We start from the raw sequence: 15,190 nt of genomic DNA, 5'->3' as shown, positions 1-15,190 counted from the left end.
ATGTGATCATTCTTATCCCACGAGTAGTGAGATATCCCATAGCATTGTTCAGAATCACAGTGGCACCAGTTGTATTTTTGTTTGTCTATTTGTTGCACTTGGTTTTGTTTTGTTTTTGGTTTTCACCTAAAAAAACAAAAAAAAGTCTGGCTTGCCTTCCGTTTTTTAAAGTCATAACAACGTACACTATCATCTTGAATTCATAAATGAGAGCTCTCCAGGGTTTTCAAACCTTATAAATCTTCAAAGTTAAGCTGTTGAATTTTTAAAGCGTCTTCTTGTGGACTGCAGCTGTCACCTTCTCATCAACATCCATCTGCAGCGGAGCTCTTGTAGCAGGATGGACCCACAGCGATCTCTGGAGAAATACCTGCCAACATCTTGTCAGACACTTAACAGCTTCAGGTCCGCAGCGGTGAAAAAGAGCACTTTGCTAGTTGTACATTAATGAGTACAAATGCCTAAGTAAACCACTCAACCTTTTATAGCTGGGATGGTGAGGAGTTTTCCGAGCTGCTGAACGACTGGAAGACAGACAGACGGACTGACAAATGACTGGATGATTTCTATGTGCGAGGCAGAGTTGTTGCCGCTGCTTTCCTTTGAAGCATGTTCACTATTAAACGGTTCAAAATAACATGGGTTTTCAGCCTTCTAGTTCCAGAAAAGTCATAATGAGCAGAGCCACATAATACCGCACCTTTGCATTCATTTTCACCCGTCATTCGTCCGTCAGCATTACTTCTCTGTGACATCAATAAGTCATGAATCTCCTTTTTGAGCTCAACACCTGCCAAAGTGCCAGCAGGAAAGGAGGGCCGGTGAGAGAATATGTTCACCCCTGAAATATTTAATATCTCTGCTTCCAGCAGAGATTTTTACACACGTGTATGGGCTTGTGTGTAGAGCTGGAATGTGAAGGTGCATACACTTCTTATAATATTGGGACCACATGAATATTTTAAACCCCCCGATCATTTCTTTAAGTTGTACTACACTGAGTCTGCTGTGTGGTGTGACTTTCCCCTGTCCATTCCAGGAATGCACATATTTTATATACCGGTTCATGAATGAGTTTCTCTGTTTTCAGAGGTGTTTTTGCTTTTCATCACCACAGTTCCACATGGATCCTTCAGCTAATTTTATCAGTATGCTGCGTATCGTTTTATAACAAACGAATGCTTGGTAGTGTATAATATTTGAGCGTGTCCTTCGATCACAGTTGCTAGCACTGTCCCCCATGAATTCATTACATTACATTCTGTGTCATTTTTTTTCCATTTTAGTGAATGAATGCATTGGCATGTTCTTTGAACCTGCAAAGGATCATGGGATTGATGTGGCACTCCATGAGGACTTCATGAATGCGTTTACAGCATGTACGTTCCGGAGGATTGAGGAACCGGCTGTGAGTGAGAAGGACATGAATTTTGTTTTCGACGTTTCATTGCAGAACAGAGCTTTTTGAGCTAGGCGGCCATTTTGTAGACTATAAATCTTAATAAATACTTGGGCTTAACTTGTTAAAAATGTCTTAACTAAGGCCAATCTTAATACCATTTGACATGTGATAACGCGCACGTTTGACCGTCCCTTTCTCGACGTGCGTGTTTTGAACCACCCTCTGTGCGTTCCGTAGAATGGTTAGTTTTAAAGTCACGCCAGGTGCTTCTTTCGAAAAGGCAGAAGTTATTTGTAGTTAATATTGATGTGAAATACAGAATTTACACAAGGAAAAATCTATTATCGCCAGAATTGTCGAGAATGTTCTTGTCAATATCTGTTATGTTGAGTTGTTATTGCAAATATTTGCATGAGGAAATTAGTAACATCTTCATTGCACTTACACTTTAGAAGAGATGCAAAACATGGGAAAAGAAAAAAGATACACAATGGTGCCGCAACAAACAGCCCTGTGTCCATCAGAAGAGCAGAACGCAATGTACCTATTATCATCAACTGTGTTCGTTCTTTTCCCTTCTCTCAGAAATCCTTTTGAACATGAGGATTTGTGTGAAAATTGAGAATCATGATCCCTCACGGGGTTTCACACTCTCGCTCTGCCCAAGGTCAAAGTGCGTTTGGCAAAAAAATCTGAGCTGTCTAGACAAATGAATGAGGCTTTGGCCCTGTCCAAACAGAGAGCAGGACTTCTCCAGCAGATCCGCAGCAGGGTGTGAATTTTATATCCAGGATGCCAGAAACTATGACTGAGAAACAAAGAGCTCAGGTGTTTTTATAACACAATACAAAAACCTCTCAACAAAACACACGGAAAACTGAGCTATTATACAGCAGCGTCAGCAGGTATTTGAGAGTCAGCGGAGCGTGGTCATGTTCATGTTTGATCTTTTATGCTATATATCACTTTTATACACACAGATTTACTTTATATTGCCTATGCAAATGTTTACGACTACAGTTAGAGGTTCATTAAAAAGAGAACTGCCCCCCACCTGGGGAGACTCATGACAACTCTATAAGGAAGTTTTGTAAGTGCAGCCGGTAAAAAACTAAAAGTGGAAAAAGTCATGTTTGTTTTTCATGATGTCGTATCAAGTTGCAACCAACACCAAAGTGAATACAAAATACAGAAGCAAAAGTCGATTAGTAACATAGAGATGCGCATTTATTTCTAACTGAAAAAGAAACTGTAATTTAGATAAATAATAAATACATCCAGAACTGAGATGCCATCACCGGAACAAAATTGTAGGTCGTGTCTCTCACTGGCCTCAGCCTCAACTGCACATGCAAATACATTTCTACATTTCATTGCATAAAACCCTCCTGAAAGTGTCATTTAATAGCTTATTTTTCAGAGCAAATTCCAGTTCAGACCTTTCATATATCAATCTGAGAAGTGAGGAGTGTGTTGGCATGTAAGATACAAATGTTAGGGGTCACTTTTGCAACACTTGGATGACGTGCTCCTTTCTTAGCCAGGAGAGGTCAGGACCTTTCTAAGTTATGAATCAGATGTCAAGATAGCAAGCACTCAAGTATTCCACAGGTTCCCTTTGTGGTAATTAGAACTTGAGTGTTATCTAAAGCTGAACGCTTCCCACCAGTGCCGCTCCATCTTGAGACGCCCCCCACCTTCCTAGATAAAGTGATTTCTGAGGCGATAGCGGTGATTGACTGCTGGAGCAAATTGCTTGAGAATGAATGAAAACATTGTTGGGGCTGATTTATTAAGGCGCTGATCAAATCAACACCGACAAAAAAAAGGGGTCGGTAGACAGAGAAGCCTGAAACACATGGACTCCCAGGTGAGGGATTTAAATGCTCTTTGAATGGCCACTTAAGACAAAGCATCGTCTTCGGCGTCAGGGACAGAATGAAGTTCTCCACGTAGAATAGTGCATGCGCTTGAAAACACAGCAGAAAATAAGGCCTGTAGACAAGACCTTGGGAACTGGCATTTGAGGCGTGACAGAGTCGTGTGGATAGCAGTGTCATCAACAATCCCGCTGGCTTGGGTTCAATGAGGAACTAGTCCAGTTAGAGGATGTTTTCAGTTTCCAGCAGCACATGAGACGCCGCTCTCCTTGTGCGCGCTAATTAAGAGGGAAAATTGGCACAGTGAAATACAACGGAGAGAAGTATGGACGGCCATCTTTTATTCGTGTGTGTGTGTGTTTTTCTGCATGAGGACGCTACTGTTTAATTTTAAAATCCTCCGCAAAGTCAGTCTTTCATTCCCAGGATGAGTAAACACTGGCCCACGTTCATGGTGACGCCTTGTTTGTCTCCCTCTCTTCGTGCCGCACTTCTGTTTCATGAGGGACACTTGAAGTGATAAAAACAGAAAGAAACAAAAAACACCAAAACATTTTTTTTAAATTTTTTTTCAGAAATGTTATTATTGTTCAGGACTAAACCGAGTGTGAGAGAATAGGAGGACACAAAGAGACGGCACACGTAGGCCACACTCGGTGAGAACGCCGCTCATGAATTATTCACCAGTCAGCAGTAATTACTTTTGCTGCTATGGTTTTTATGTCTCATATTAGACAATTTATATGCAAAGTTAGTGTTTGGATGACTACAAGGTACTCGGTGTCCATTTATATACAAGTTTATCACGTTTCTTTCACCTTGTTATTCAGTCTCCACAATTGGATCTGCTCCAGCGGCGCAATAATTTCGATAAACTCCTGCCCCTACATTTGTACCGTGAGGTCCCTGACAGTGCAGCGTGGTGTAGTGAGAGCTGCACACCTCAGCAGAACATTACGCTCCATCATGGCTCATCAGCTTCCTGCATGTTCTGATATGGAACATGGGCCATAATGTAGCTGCAGCTCACTGTTCTCACCAAAGATGCTGATAAAATAATCCTCCGTTTTTGCATCTCAATGACTTTTCTACAAACTTGACAGTGGATTTTGAAGTGTATTCAAGACTAAACATTTATTGAATTGACTGTAATGAATGCAAGTGTATGTTTAAAAAAAATGTAAAAGTTAAAAAAGTGTTTTAAAATAAATCAAAATAGTTAAATAAAAATGAATAAATAAAAGTAGAGAAAGAACAATGAAACAAATCATTACTTTTGGTGTCTTTTTTTACATACTATCATTTAAGTCATCTCTAACACCTAGTTTAATTTCTATATATATATATATACACCACATAACTACATAAATATATCAAATTTATATACTGTATATATATATAGTTTTTATATATATATATATATATATATATATATATATATATATATATATATATATATATATATATATATATATATCCTACGATTCGTATCGTATCGTATATCATACGATACGATATGATATAAAATAAAATTATTATTTTTATTTTTTTATCTTTTTTTATTTCCCAAGAGTAGCATCAGTGTCATTAAATTTATATCCTGCTTTTTTTTTGGTAAACAAGGTAAAGAGGCGAACCACCTTGTTTTGGAGTCTGAACTCAACCCTGGTGAGAGACTTCGGAAGAGACACTGGAGTTGGAGTTGTTGTTTTTGAAGTGATTTTTCTTTTAAATCATGTCATTCTAGCAAGATGTTGATCTCTATTGAAGAAACAAGGAAGTCACAGCCCCAAGCCAATTGGTAAATTAAACGACGGTACTTTTCGGGTCGTCTTCGGGTCAGTTCATTATAAAGGACATATATCGATATCTGTGCATATATTTTCAAATAGTTTTACAGTAAATAAAGAAAGGAGCTTGTAATTAATTAATAAGTGTGGTTTGGTGACTAACTCTTGTGTCTATCATTTGACCTTTTCAAGGGCCTGTAACAATTGTAGGTCAAGCTCCGAGTGTGTAAAATCCTGACAGTTTTAAGGGACTAAATCATTTTTAACTTAAAGGCCACCACTGGCTACAGTAGTGATACACTATCTTGATGGTGCAAAACCTTTCAGAACAATCACACCAGTTTCATGTGGAGGAACGCAATGACTCAGTCAGACATTTCAGTTGAAGTTATGAGAAGTTAAGATGTCTTCACATGAGGTGCTCATGCAGTGTTCCAGTCAATATTGTGACTGGTCTCTTCTCCCAGTCTAATAGAGCCTCTAATAGAATAATACCTCAAGTAACCACAGGTCCTTTTGAAATATGCAATTTCTCCATTAGGTGACATGAAGGTGGTCAAACTAAATTTCAAATGAAACAATAAAAACTGAAAGTCCAACTGAAAAAAAACAATCGGGTCCCTCGCATATTCACATGACAGTGATGAACGGACAATAAAAGTAAAGCCACATGCTGCCAGCTGCTGCCTATCAGCCAGAAGTCTAATAGTCGCTTAGAGAGGCACCTGATAATAGCTTCATTTATACCGCTCATTCGGTGAAGGGGCTGGTTTATTGTTATTACACAAGCTGTTCACTAGAGGCTGCTCTTATCCAACTAATATAGAACGAGCGCTGTTGCGAAAACGAGAGAATTAGACGTTCACTTTATTATTAATATTATTATTACGCTTTTATGGCCACATATCTTGGTGATCAGATTGTCTGCCTTTTTGCAAAGTCATCTGATAAATAGTGCTTAATCTAATCTGAATAATAACAATAAATATGTTGCCTTATATTCTTTTCTACTCATTCCATTGCATTTAATGATAAAAATTATAAAATAGTTGTGCCAATTCGTTCTACTCCTATGTCGGTAACCTTGTCTGCGCTCATGAGCACATTTTTGTTTCTTTGTTTTTGTTTTTTAATGGTAGTCTGCTAAAGGTTGCTCAAACTTCATGATGGCATTCTTTTTATTATTATTATTTATAATAATAATTATTATTTATTTATTTATTTTTAAGCAGTAAGGAAGTTGTTCATGGGCTTCAGGAGAATAAGAAGCTATATCAATGAGGTAAAGGAATTAAACTGGGGTGGAGACAGGAAACAAACTTTAGATTGTCATGGACCAAAGATTTATTCAGATTAACATTTTTGTTGTTGAAAATCAAATTTTTCTTCAGTTTTTTTTCTTTGTTGTTCCCGTTATTCTGTTTCTTCTGCTAACCCAACAGTAGATGGCGCTAGAGGACAATTTTAACACATGTTTGACAACGAAGGATGACTCATCTTAGGTTAGAAGAAGGTAGATGAAGAAAAGCCGAGACAGTTTACAACGTTTACCTTCAGAGAAAAAGGACAAAGATGAGCTATGTACCAAAGAGACAGCTGTGACCTTGTTACATTAATAACAAAAGTTGGGTAGACAATAACAGGGAAGAGTATTGAGAATCATTACATACACTGTGTACGCCTTGAAAGCAGTAAACAAAAGAATATTTGTTCAGTTAATTTCTCATCTATTTCAACACCAAAGCTCCTTTCACACTGAATATTGTCACGTTAGTACCTGAAGGAAACAGTTATGTCCAGTTATAACCAGTGGCAGCTCCACCAAGTCCATCATCACACCACCCAGAACTCACACATGTCCAGGTGAAAACACCAACTAAATAAGACCATACGGTGACCAAAGGTACTGAGGTATGGTCTGCATTTTAATGAATGAATCTGGTTTGTCTCCGTTCCCGATTGCCACTAGTCTTGCCACAAGATGGTTTTGCGTTGAGCTGTGCTTGCCATTCCTGACGCACGCTTCCTTTTCCTCCTCATAATTTGTGATGCCTCCCCCCACCCTTCTGCTCAGCACTCACGTGGATGCGGTGAGAGCAGCATGAGGGGGAAAAAAGGGGTTCTTTTCCATGGGTATCGATTCTCTCTGTCATCTCTCTTTGCCCCACATGTTATTGAATTCCTCTGATGCATCCACATCTCAGTTCATCAGCTTTTTCAGCGTTTTCTTTCATGCCTTATTCAGAGAGCAGGTCTTTCAACCTTCGCTGGGATTCTTGAAGGTCAGAGCCATGAATGTTGGTCACTGTTTTCTTCAGAGATTCAAGTCTATCGGAAACCAATGTGTTGACTGTTGTGAATAATCTTTCTATCATGGTTCGAATTCCTCTTTCCTCATCTATACCTACTCACCTTTCTACTGCCTTCTTCACCTGCTACATCATTCCTTTTGTAACTCGGTTCCTCAGGGAATGAAATCCATCCTTCAGTGTTCCTGTCGAGACCAAGACCAAAGAGGGCGGTGACACCAAAACCAAGAGAATACAGAAGCACAAGCTATTACACACACATTTATCTCTTACTGCAAAAGAAATTTGCATGAGAAATGAAATGCTTTCATTGGAACCAAACCATTAGTTGACTCTATATTGAGTTTGGTCCTTTATCTTGGTCTCTGCCCACTTCATTGGACTCAGGCTTGACTCATGCAGACTTTGTTTAGTTGGTCTCCACTAGCATTCACACATTTTCTACCACTTATGTCAAGGCCAACATGTTATATTTTAGACTTTTCAAAATATCCACCGTCCGCTACGACTACAGCTCTGCACAGTCTTGGAATTCTCACAATGAGCTTCATGAGATTATCATCAAAGCAACGGTGGCTTCTTTGAGTCATCAAGACCAAAAACATATTTTCTTAACTGAATTTCTTAACTTTTTTGTCATTGCTACATAATTCCATATATCTCCCTTGATATATTGATGTCTTCACTGTCTATGTAGAGTGGAGAAAGTATTCAAAATAAAACTGTCCAAACTTGTGTATCCATGGCAGGGTCGCTGGGGCAGCAGGGGATGTGAAGAGGTCCACATTATCTTGTCCTCATAAACCTCCTCCTCCAGAAATGCTTGAAGGTTAACTGAGAGACATAGTCTCACCCGTGTTCCCTGAGTCAGTCCAGAGGGTTTCACTCTTCTGGACACGCTTGTAATATCTCAGCAGGGAGACAAGATCTTCCTCAACTGGCTTCTCTCTACATGGAGGAACAGAGGTTCCCTAGATGACCGAGCTCCTCAGCCTTTCAGTACCTTTTCTCATCATTGCTAACCAGGACTTGTGGGCATAAGTGAGAGAAGGAGCATCTGTCAGATCTCAGCTCTTTCTTTATCACGCCATCACATCAGCCTTGTCATAACTGAAGATGCTCCACCAATTCATCTGTCTCATGCTCTGTTCTTTATTAAATCAACTAGACACTGGATTTCCTTTGATTTCCTTCTCCAAGAAATGAACAATCCAGCCGCCTGAGAACCATGGTAGTAATGTTAAATGAACTCCATCACTGAAGTGCACTGGGATAAAATCCCGATTATACAAGTAAACAACATCTCTACAGCTAATTTGTTATGTTATATCACAAGCAAAGACAGACTGGTTTCCTGCCAGCATATCAAACTGGAGTGCACACTATGGATCCCATATGGCTTTGACAGAAATGGACTTTAATGAGCATTAAACCATGCTAGTCAAAGTGTAAAAATATCAGAGACTCATAATCTTTGAAGAAGAAAGAGGTCTGGAAATATTCTGAGCAGGCTACAGTCTGCAGTGCACCCAACAACAGAAGAAGCCACCATCGCGTTTATTCCTCCTTGTTATTCAGTTACAGTTAGACTGGTGTCTTGTCTACTGTACACACCTTTCTGGGCAATGCCATGATCTGCAGGCGCCGCAGCTGTTAAGGTCGAGGTTCAGCAGCTCTGTATGGTCAGAGAAGGAGGTCACGACCAGGTTATTCCATTAATGGATAACTACATCCTTGACAGGACTGGTGTATTCCAGGATAGGAATGCCAGGACCAAATTATGAAAGCAGCTCAGGAAATATAAACACTCTCTGAGAAATGAGCTGCAGGAGAAGTTTCTCCTCCAGGTGGATATTAATGGGACGTTGCAGGGGCGTATTGTGGTGATGCCCCTGTAAATCTAATGGAAACTAAAGGCAGTGTTGTCAACGGTAGTAAAGTATTGTCGTGTGTGATGATGAATTCTGTTTCTATCAAATAATGGTAGCTAAAATTGCTCTATTTTAACACTCACAATTTGGCTAATTTCAGCTAATTGCTAGTGTACTTGAGGCTTGACTTAAAATCAATGTGATTTTTCCTTCACAACAAACAGGAAGTGATGAATAATTACAGAGGTATTTGTTTAGTACCGCTGCCAGTCATGCGATCAATGGTGTCTGTCTGTCTACTGTCAGCTTCATGCAATCCATAATACTTGAAAAGATACTAAATGCCTCATGTTATATACAGGTAATAAATACACACAGGTCCATCTCCATCACTCATAAAGCCAACCGCTGGAAATATGGCCACATGAAGGAAGTCAAGCAGTGACATGCTGAAGTCACGGTCGACTTCTGCATTTACACCAGATCTATTGGCCAATTCATGCTAGTGTTTTCTAACAGTGTCTAGCTTACAAACTGTGAAGTCAGAAATCACAATTATTATTCCACCTGATTATACACTGGGTGACCTCATTTGTCTGTCTGACAGGAGCATCTGACAGAGTGAAAGACAGAGGTCAGGATTGCCGCCAGCTGTTGGAGAAGAATAGCTCTCTTTTGCAAGGGCTGCAGATGGTTCAGCAGCTCAGCAAATGCCTCAGACCCGCGGCCGCGACGCTGTACTATGAAAGGTGCCTGATAAGCCAACATTATATCCTTAAAATTGAGAAATAAAATGGATTTGTGCGCAGATCTAGGCATAAACAGTCTGCGTGTCCTGAAGCGATTTGTCTTTAATATTTAACTCTGCACTTTGGTCTTGTGCTTGAGTCAAGTCAAATGGTGAACAATCAAATGTTGTCATGCTTAACTGCACTCGAAAACACTTTTTTTTTTTTTTTTTGCGTTCACAAACAAACTGGTCAACAGTGAACTCCAGTCGCCCACTAGCACGAACACATTACGCAAACTTCTGCAGCCAACAAACACGCACACCTACACTTTCCTCTGCATTATTTAATATACGTTCTAATAGAACTTTCTTAGAATAGAATAGAAACTGTTCTATTAATGTTTCTGAACATATTTGCTGGCTTAAAGGTGTCAGGTAGTCAGTGTTTAAATATGTCTTTTGTTTTTTTTTCTTTCAAGAATCTACATTGCTTTAGAAATGAGGTCATGTGATTCTATTAAACTATTCCAGGATGACATGTGAGTTCATCGCCTTTAGATCTGGGGTGACTTTGTTTAGAATATCATTCCAGTCTTCGTTGTTTATATGTAACCAGGCCATGTTTCTCATCATCTGCCATGCTATTCATGATGTCCGCATCCGGCCCTCTGACGACTGGACTTGATTTTCCTCGCACGCATTGGTTTAAAAATGACTGCTCCCTTTTGGGGTCTCAAGATGCCGCAAAGTGTGTTTTTATTTCGCACGGTGGCTTCTTTTAGCATGAAATCGACATGAAATTATCAAACACCTCCTGTGCCTTTTGTAGAGTTGTTCATTAGTGGCTGCTGCTCACTTCACAGAAAGAGCCATAATAGCCCACATAAGCGGCGTTGATGCCTTATTAGAAGGGTTTTCATGCGGAGCGCAGAAAAACATGACACAACAATAGCCCTTTTCAAAATGTCAATAAGTAGGGCACTTGCCCCAGAACTCTGATGAAATAACTTCTATTTCCTTGGGAATCAAGAGGACACAATGGCACTGATACATTGACATATATTCCCGTTAACTTTATTGTCTGTGTGCATAACGTTGGTGTCATAAAGTCAGGGACACACGACATACCAAGAACGTGTATGTTGTTGACACTAAAAAGCTCTATATGGTATGATCGTATAAACACTATTAGAATGTATTTGGTGATACACTGTAGTACAGTATAATAACTATGTCGCGTGTGAAGTCATATATAGTCTGCGATTGTTTGCCCGCTAACCTCTTCCAGCTGATCTACACCATCGTTTGTTCTTCCCGTCGTCTTCAGGCACGCAATGACATCATTCCCCTTTCACCCAGTTCTCCGGGCTGCATTGAGAGGTTACTTTCGGTCAAACCGTGATGCATTCACCACCGGCTCCCCGTCTCGGAATCGTAAGTGTTGATGATGATTAATACGGTGGTTGACGATGTTCCAGTCACCGATACGACAAAAGAACGATGCACAGATATGCAACTTGTCGTTTCTTTACATCGTAAGCGATGGAGATGTCGGAGGTGACGTGTGTGTACAGCGCTTTATTTGAGGTGAAATACGAAACACGATGCCACGTTCACTGTTGCATTTATTCCCCCTAAACTAATTTAGTTATATATATATATATATATATATATATATATATATATATATATATATATATATATATAAATAACATCGTGGGGGAATGTTTATTGTATCTGGCACATCATACCACAACGGGTTATCATTTGTCCCCTTTATTTTTTGCTTTTAGTGGTCAAGGTTCCGACGGTACCTGAAGGCCACTTCAGACTCGTTGCAAGATGGCGCAGAAGCACGAATTTTATAAACACATTTTTGTTGATGAAACACTTTGATCCTTTTTCATTATTGTTTGACATCAGCTCTGCTACTTGGTGTCCGATTTATGGCGTTCCTTAGCTGATACACTAAAGTGATGTGAGTCCGTGTTAAATGATGTATGATAAATGCAGTTAATCGAAACAGGCGTGACATATTTTTGTGATGCAGCTGATCGAGAACACACCGCAGACACTGTGTTCATCTTCCCCTTGCTTTTCTGGTTCCCTTCCTCCTGCTGTAGCGAGGTTACTATCGGCCACTCGTCCCCTCCTCCTTCTTTCCTCTCCTCGAGGTTACTATCGGACAAGCCCGTCGGTTCACTGTGCGTTTTTAGTTGACCCTCGGCTCGTTTGAGCGCCTGTGATGTGGCATAAATGTGTTATTCTGCAAAATATTCTGGACGATTTCAGTAAGATGAGGGGGTGAGCTGTGTTTTTAACCCACCGTCAAGGGTTACTGTCGGTCAGATGCAAGAGCTGACACAGTTTCCCTGTCAACTGATTTCATTGACAAGTGAAACTGCGACTTATTCTCTAAAGCTTTTACCTTTGTGATCGTCTTCCAATGATGGTGGATGTTCCCTTGGTTTGCAGCTCCTATATAGTAAAACTGTCATCCATTATTCACATATTATTTCCGCTTATTCTCCCCATAGACCAACAACCATTCACACACTCTCATCTACACAAAAAAAAAAAATCAATATCAGAAAATGAAAAGCAAACTGCCAGCACTGCAGTTGAAATGAGAAGCCGAATTAACACAGAATGTTGAGCATAAATAATACTGTAGTAAAATGTATGTGCTTCGTCTGGCTAGTGTGGCATTCGGGCAAAAGAACACATTTTTTTTCTAAGCAATCACCTTAGATAAAGTGCTTATCGTCTGTACGTGTCAGTTTTTAGTAATGTTCCTTGATGTAGCAAGGGAACCATCATGGAGGTGAAGAAAGGGAGCTACAAAAGAAAAAGAAAAAAGAGCTTTAATGGCTGAATCTTATTTCACCTTTTCTTTTACAGTGTTGTTAGATGACACCAACACTTTGAAAAACCATTCTACTCAACACCTCAACCAAAGGAGCTGCTGGGGCGACCCACTTTCTCCTCCCCCAACACTATGCAGAGAAGGTACAGACACTTCTTTGTTACCCCTAGCACCAGATGTGTCAAAGCAAACTGACTCGTGAAGGCAAAGGTTATTATTTTGGGATGTCAAGAGGATCCAAGTGGTTTAGTTCACATATGGAAAAAATAAATAAATATATATAATATATAAGTCTATATATATATATATATATATATATATATATATATATATATATATATATATATATATATATATATATATATATATATATATATATATATATATATATATATATATACATAAAAACACCACCTGTTCGTCCATTAGCCTGTGTATTATATATATATATACATATATATATATATATATACATATATATATATACATAAAAACACCACCTGTAACGTCCATTAGCCTGTGTATTATATATATATATATATATATATATATATATATATATATATATATATATATATATATAAATCGGATGTCAAGAGGATCCAAGTGGTTTAGTTCACATATGGAAAAAAATAAATAAATATATATAATATATATATATATATATAAATGATGATGTATCATACAAATGATGATGTATGACAGGGAAAAAAACTAACAAAAAAAATAAACATCTGTGTTTGTCTTTGTTTTTAATTTCCATGTTTCATAATCATCTTGGAACCTAAGTGGAGAAAATGTTGCTTTGGCAAATACAGTTGTCCATCAACACATTCCCAACTTGGAATGTACAAATTGACTTATTAAATGTGTTTGCTTGACTTCAGTTTTGTCACATCAATCAATAGCCAGAAACTAATGAAGGTCACGTGCTGATTTCAATAAAGTTTTTTCTAGGAATCATCATCGCAGTCAATAAAATGATAAGATGGACATGTGTAAGAAATAATAAATAAACCTGATTAAAAATTCAAGTTCAATGTTTTCACAAAACCTCTTTAGAGATCTGCAAAGTTTATTTTCGCAAAATGATTTTAATGAAGTACCAACATTTCTTGTTGTTTGAAGGGAATAACCTCATGATTTATGCACATGCATGGATTATGGTTTGGAAAAACATGACTTTAAATGGCATCTATCTAATATATATTATATCCGCACATTATTATGTGATGAAAAAACTGGCAGTCATGATTAATAATTTAAAGCTGTACATGTTTCTATTGACCTTATTGGAGGTTATATAGACTGGTTTATGAGACTGTTGACATCAGCAGATTCTAGGATACAGAGAACTTTAACTTGGGCTGGAAATGGTCATTAAAGCAATCACTCAGCAAGTTAAAAGACCTGGAATAAGTCAGAGGGGTGCAGATAATCACTGCCAGATGGTTCTGATGGTCTCCGCTCCATTTTAAGTCGGCAGTGCAGAACAAGCCCAGCAGCCTCAGTCACTTAACCACTAGCAAATAGGATTAAAGTTTAAGGCGTTGTGCCTCAGGAGAGGGGCTGTTATGGGGTATCATTTTACACTGAGCATCAAATCATTCTTGCATAGATTCCTGTTTTTAAACCCATGATACAGTTAAACAGATGAGTCCCTGCTGGACGTTTAAACTACGCAGGCTGTCACTCTCCACATCAGTCAGCGAGTCATGGCCGTGTCGCCAGGTCACAGGTCGTCCTTGATATTAACAGGGGTCGCTACACTGGCAACAACCGTTGAGGTGTCAGCTGTCAGTTAGACATATATCAGGTCCAAAGAAATTAGGATCATTTTCAAGGGAGAGTTTTAAACAATAAAAAAGCTCCATCAGAATGTTATGCTAAATGCTAATGTCATGCTATTGCTATGGTGAAATGTAAAACCTGTCATGTGAAGCAGTGATGATTGATTTCTCATTGTGGGGAGTGAAGATGTGCTGCAGCAGTTATCTCCTAATCTCATCTCGGTCTGGCCATGTTTATCAAGTAATGTCATCGCCTCCCTTCGAACAGTAGTCTGCAACAGTGACTCTTTGACCTAATTACTGCCTTGTGTCAAGACTCCACAGGCCAGAGTCTGAAGTGAGAATTTCTGAAGTACTGAAACTGATGTTTACACTCACAGTCCTCCAAATAATCCATCAAGGTTGTCTCTACTTTTGTGCTTTCACTGACCGATGGCATGGATTTCACTTTCAAAGCCAACCCAGACCAAACATACACTATTGTTGTGGCGCTAATGCAAGTGCTTTTAAAATGTGTATCAATGGTGTTGACAGTGGGTCGTGTCCTTCATG

At 39.0% G+C, this 15,190-nt stretch overlaps 1 long non-coding RNA gene across 1 annotated transcript; it reads right to left on the bottom strand.

The window, feature by feature from the left end:
• Positions 1–6,468: 6,468 nt before the first annotated feature.
• LOC128754623 (uncharacterized) lies at positions 6,469–11,338 on the bottom strand. The gene is made up of 3 exons (XR_008413939.1): positions 11,262–11,338; positions 7,485–7,566; positions 6,469–7,400 (listed from the first exon to the last, which is right to left on the bottom strand). It is a non-coding gene; the product is annotated as an uncharacterized LOC128754623 (long non-coding RNA).
• Positions 11,339–15,190: the final 3,852 nt, after the last annotated feature.

Source organism: Synchiropus splendidus, chromosome 2 (genome assembly GCF_027744825.2).
Source record: "Synchiropus splendidus isolate RoL2022-P1 chromosome 2, RoL_Sspl_1.0, whole genome shotgun sequence".
Taxonomy (NCBI): Eukaryota; Metazoa; Chordata; class Actinopteri; order Syngnathiformes; family Callionymidae; genus Synchiropus; species Synchiropus splendidus.
The sequence above is the reverse complement of the archived record's forward strand: the minus strand, read 5'-3'. Positions and strand labels throughout refer to the sequence as shown.